Raw genomic sequence first — 5,834 nt, forward strand, 5'->3', positions numbered from 1 at the left:
TGTATTGGTGGGGGTTTGTAATGTAAATGAACCAATTTAACCTTTATTATCTAATCAACCCACTTGAATATATATAGTTAGCGATTAGTTTCATTCTTCTTTCTTGTACCTGAAACCAGCTGAAACTGAAATAATTTAATGATCCGATGAAGTCACTTTATCAAAAGCATGATCTTTATTGCAAGAATGCTAATGAAAAATTGGGTACAAATCAGACGCTGTTCAATCTATTCTAGATCACCCTGTTCTGTTAAAATCTTATAACAGACATGCAGGCCCGTAGCCAGGGGGTGGCCAGGCGGGGCTGAGCCCCACCCTAGAACGTGGTCTTGCCCCCACTGGACATTGGTTGATGGTTCTTTTACAAAAATTACAGGAGAAGTCTTTATCAAAAACTTCTTAGCCCCACCTACAAAAATACCGGCCACCCCTGCTACTTCATTCTGGGTACGGGCCTGCAGACATGTCTATTGACATCTACATCAGGTTTAATTACAGTCAATTAGTTTCAACTATGGGCGAATGGCGATCGAACAGGAAGGTGATCTGCTCTAACTGGGAGTTTGGTGACGATGACAAATTAATAAGCTCACTTGGAAATTTCGAAGAGTTTGAAGCAATAAGCAATTATATGTATAAACCGCCAAATGGAGGGGTCTTTACTCTCTATAGAAGGATAATGTCACAAGAATTATGTGATATGCAACACTTTATGGTTTCGAGTTCCATTACAGAGCCGTAGAGAGAGCAGAGCTAGAAAGGTTTCAACACTTTAACTCCTTAGGCCCCTTTTAGACTTTTCAAGAGCCTTCTCAGCGCGTTCTCGACCAATAATTTTTCCTGAAAAGCTCTAGGAAGATCTTGGAAATCAGTGATATGGATATAAGAGGCTTTTGTAATAGAACACATAAATCCTGGTGACGCCTAAAAATAGTTCTGAACAGTGAATCGAAAGTCTAAAAATTCTTGCAGAAGCGAGATTACGCCAATCAAAGCTCTTCAGTTTAGAATCTATGTGCGATAAATGAGTGGCGATTCAATAATTTCCACATATCTCGTTTTTAGTTAAATATGCCTACAAGGCCATGTAATTTTCCATCTTGCTTTTAACAAAAGGACTTTATTCTCTACACCAAAGATGAGTCACATCCTGTACTCTTCACCCTTTCTCAGAATTTAGGTACCTGCTGGCTACCTGACCCATTGTTCCCAAAAACTTGCTTTTAACCTTGAGTGTAACCAACATTGTGTATGCATTTACTATCTTTGGTAACTACTGCTTAAACTTTTACAAAATATTTTGTTAATTAACTTTTGGACTGTATTAATCAAACTGCGAGTTTTTTCTTACGTCGTACTCTTTTTACCCTTAGCAGTTACTTGTGCGAGAGTACGACACCTTTTGGCTTTGTTTGCTTTGTTTATATTAATGTAAGTACATGAACTAAATTTCCGGGCTTTTACAATCATAATAATTACGATCATTTCACAATTATTTCAGTGTTTTATTTAACGTTCTTCCCTACTGTGCTTTCGGTCATGGCGTTGTTTATAACTAACGTAAGGGGACCCTGCCTAGATGTTTGATCACATGCCACTTTTCAAATTTAAGCGGGATCTTGTTTAGTTTTGGAGGGAACCATTTTTAAACGTTGCCGGGTTGACTTTATCTCCGTGTTCTTATAGTGTGAAGTTAGCGTAGAACCTGGGGGTTAAGTACACTACAATACATATCCCATATGTATACCGGGTGGTGCACGGTAAGTAGGAACATAGGGATTTAACATGGGAAATTAGTTTTATGCAATATCCTGCCCTCCTGTACATTTTACAGAAAAAACTGTAGAGTTTAAAGTTCTTCAGAATTAAAAGGTGCATACAAAACTGTTTTTACAAGTTTTATTAGGCTTTTGGTATACTCGCAAATTTAAAAATAAATTTCAACATTTCTGTTATTAGTAGCAATTCATAAAGCAACAAAAGTCATGGCTATTGCTACTAATAACAGAAATTTTGAAACTATTTTTAAATTTGTGGGTATACCAAAAGCTTATTAAAACATGTAAAACAGTTTTCTATGCACCTTTTAATTCTGAACAACTTTAAACTCTACAGTTTTTTTCTGTAAAATTTACAGGAGGGCAGGATATTGCATAAAACTAATTTCCCATGTTAAATCCCTATGTTCCTACTTACCGTGCACCACCCAGTATATTTAAGAAAAATTCCCTGTATATGGTATGTGGTAGATATGTACAAAAAAATAGGATTACGTGTGCTCAGACGAAAGTTGCATGTTTGTGGATGAATTTTTGTGAAAGAGGAGGTGCTTGTTCTTATAAAAACAAATGAAACGGATAATAAAAAAGAAATTGCGCACACTACGCAAAAAATTGCGCATGTGCAGACCTATGTATACATTCCTTATTACTGAGCAAATTTTTCTGAAATTTTAGCTGAAGATCCCTCTTATAAAACAATATGAACCAATAAAACAAAAAAAAAAGGATTGCGCATGCGCAGTGCGAACTTTCTTATTGAAAATTTAACAGAAGATGCTTAGTAGAGTAGTAACAAGAGCGTATCTGGACCGTTCAAGGTCGCTCGCCACATAGCGGTGACCTTAGAAAGTAGGTTAAGGTAAAGCTGAAAGAACGATCTTTCGCCTCCAAAAGTCAATGACCCCATTTTTTGTGGAATCATATGTCAATTTCAAGGCCATCAAAGGTCAATGACCCCATTTTTGGTGTCACATTTCATTTTAAAGGCTATCGCAGTCTCGTTTACGCCACCAAGATTCAGGATAAGAGAAAGGATCTTAGTAACACCGTAATACGCTAACCTGCCGAGTGCTTCCAAGATCTACAATGTATTCGTGGTACTGTTGGCGAAACTGCAATCATACATAAGCCATGACAAGTTCGAGTTTCGTAGACAATACTCGATACAACTCTACAGGTCATCCGCCTGGTAGACGCCGTTGCTGAAGCCACAACAGAGCCCAGATCACCGTAGCTGCGTCGCGTCATTTGATAACGAAAAGGCATTCTACAGATTCTGCTAGTCAAGATACATCATACCCAAAATGTGCCTACCTCACTTACTTTCCGGGTCAGAATAGAAGACCAGTTGACGAACGAAACATCTGCCGCCGCGGGAGTGCGACAAGGAGGATGCTCTGTATGCAGACATTGTCCCCAAAGCACGGATGGCAAGAGCCCGATTATATCCCATGTTGTCATAATCAGAGCTGGCGCGAAAGCAAAAGATACACCTGTTCAAAAGCTACGTTCGCCCACTCCTAACGCTAACCTACGCCTCCACAGGCTGGAAGGCGTATGAATGTAAAATAAATTTACTGAAAGTATCAAAGATTAATACGGTACTTACAAATGTAACTAGCAAAACACCAAAAGCAAAAGATCGATGATTTAAATACGGTACGGTTGCCAAAGTAAATTTCCGGAAAATCTCAAAATTACGGTACTTACGAACGTATAACTTGCAAAGATGCAAAAGATTTTCTCTAAACAAAGACTTACCTTTTATAAAATTTGGCCATGCCATATGGAGGGAACGCCGCGCCGGTTTCCCAAACAGCCGAGTGTATTCGGATAAGAAGTCTAAAAATTAAAACTTCTATAATCCATTGTGCGGTCCGCTGGCGTCCTAAAAATGTATAGTTGGTCTTAAAATACAAAAGAGCGCTTCTTTTAACTTGACAACTCAATCGGATGTTGTTTCTGCATCTCATTAAATCAGCTACTGTTAATTATCCTCACTTAAATGTGCGAGATGAAATTTCTAAATTAGTGGAATATAACTTTCTACCATTTTGCCGATGGAAAATACTTGTGATTACCAAATAACGGCTATGGTGTATAATTTTCAATATAAATTGTAGGAGTCTGCCGCCTGGATCCTGCCTTCCTGCTGTCAACCACAATCCACGTAGACTTTCTTTTTGCTAAATCAGCAGAACTTTCTCACAACAACGCAAAAATAACACTACTGAGTACACGGGAACTTTCCTGTAACCTTAACAGTTTCCCTCGTAAACCCGACTTTATGGAGCTTTAGCCTCTCAACCTCCTGTAATTTAAACGTCAGGATCATACACAAAATCGCCTCCAACGTAACATAATAACATAAAAATGTATGGGTGTAAAAAAAGTATGCTGCCATACTGAAACCCTGGATAGTAGGCAACCAGCTGAGCAGAAAATACTTAATAACTGCTTGTCTAATCAGTACCGTTACGGAACTATGAACCCCTAAAGACGACCAATGAGCGCGCCGTATTACGAATACCACAACACAGGGATGCCGATGCGATATGTAACCGACTCTTGCTGCGTTAGGTGAACGGTGGGGAGTGACAGATTGTGAACTGTCAGTCAACGCGCTGGTTAGTTATCTGAAGCCTGTGTTCAGAGTATCGTCTTCTTGTATATTTTTTGTGAAGTTTTATTTACCTTTAATTAATCTAATCATGGCTAATCGATTCGACTTTGTGGAGCGACGAGATATGCACTTTATTTACGGCTTAGCTGACGGTAATGCGCGAGAGGCAGTTCGTCTTTATGCCGAACGATATCCTAACCGTGTCCAGCCTAACCGCGCGCAATTTGTCAACACCATCGAAATTTAGGTGAGCATGGCACGCTGGGTCGCAATCCTGATGTAACTGGCCGTCCATGGACTCGACGAATAGTGGAATTTGAAGAAGCTGTTTTAAATAGGATTGAAGAGAACCCGTCAACCAGTACTCGCGCAATAGCCCACGAATTGGATTGTTCAAACATGAGCGTCTGGCAGGTTTTGAACGACGAAGGAATGCACCCATTTCACTTACAAAAGGTTCAAGGCCTCTCTCATAATGACTACGCACCTCGAGTAGAGGCATGTCAATGGCTTTTGCAGCAGTGCCAGGCCGAGCCCGACTTTGCATCTCTGCTAATGCATACCGACGAGGATACTTCAACGTACACAACAACCATGTTTGGAGTGAGAACAATCCGCATGCCACGCATGTTGATTCAAGCCAACACAAATTTTCAATCAACATTTGGGCAGGTATTATTGGTGACCATCTCATTGGACCGTGGGTTTTACCCCCACGTCTCAATGGCGCAGCTTACCTGCACTTCCTGCAAAACACCCTACCAGTTTTGATGGAAGATGTGCCACTAGCCACACGAGCTAGGATGTGGTTTCAGCATGACGGTGCTCCTGCACATTGTTCATTCGATGCCCGAAACCATCTAACGGCAACCTTCGGGGAACGCTGGATTGGTAGGGGTGGACCCGTTCATTGGCCAGCAAGATCTCCTGACTGGACACCGTGCGATTTCTTTTGGTGGGGTTTCTTAAAAGACAAAATCTACGCAACCCCCGTAGAAACCCGAGAAGATCTCCAAGACAGAATTGTCGATGCCGCGCGAGAACTTCGAGAAAATCCAGGGATTTTCGCGAGTCCGAAATAGTCTAATCCGACGCACCCATTGACGTTCAAGGTGGTCACTTTGAGCACTTGCTTTAAAACGAGAAAAAAAAACGGCCCTATTCAGGGCCACAAATAAAATTATTTAAAAAAAAAATGCCCGAGGCGAGAATCGAACCCTGCGCCTAGCGCAGCAAGAGTCGGTTACATATCGCATCGGCATCCCTGTGTTGCGGTATTCGTAATACGGCGCGCTCATTGGTCGTCTTTAGGGGTTCATAGTTCCGCAACGGTACTGATTAGACAACCAGTTATTAAGTATTTTCTGCTCAGCTGGTTGCCTACTATCCAGGTTTCAGTTTGGCAGCATACTTTTTTTACACCCTGTATA

The sequence above is a fragment of the Photinus pyralis genome, unplaced genomic scaffold, assembly GCF_008802855.1.
Source record: "Photinus pyralis isolate 1611_PpyrPB1 unplaced genomic scaffold, Ppyr1.3 Ppyr1.4_LG1, whole genome shotgun sequence".
NCBI lineage: Eukaryota > Metazoa > Arthropoda > Insecta > Coleoptera > Lampyridae > Photinus > Photinus pyralis.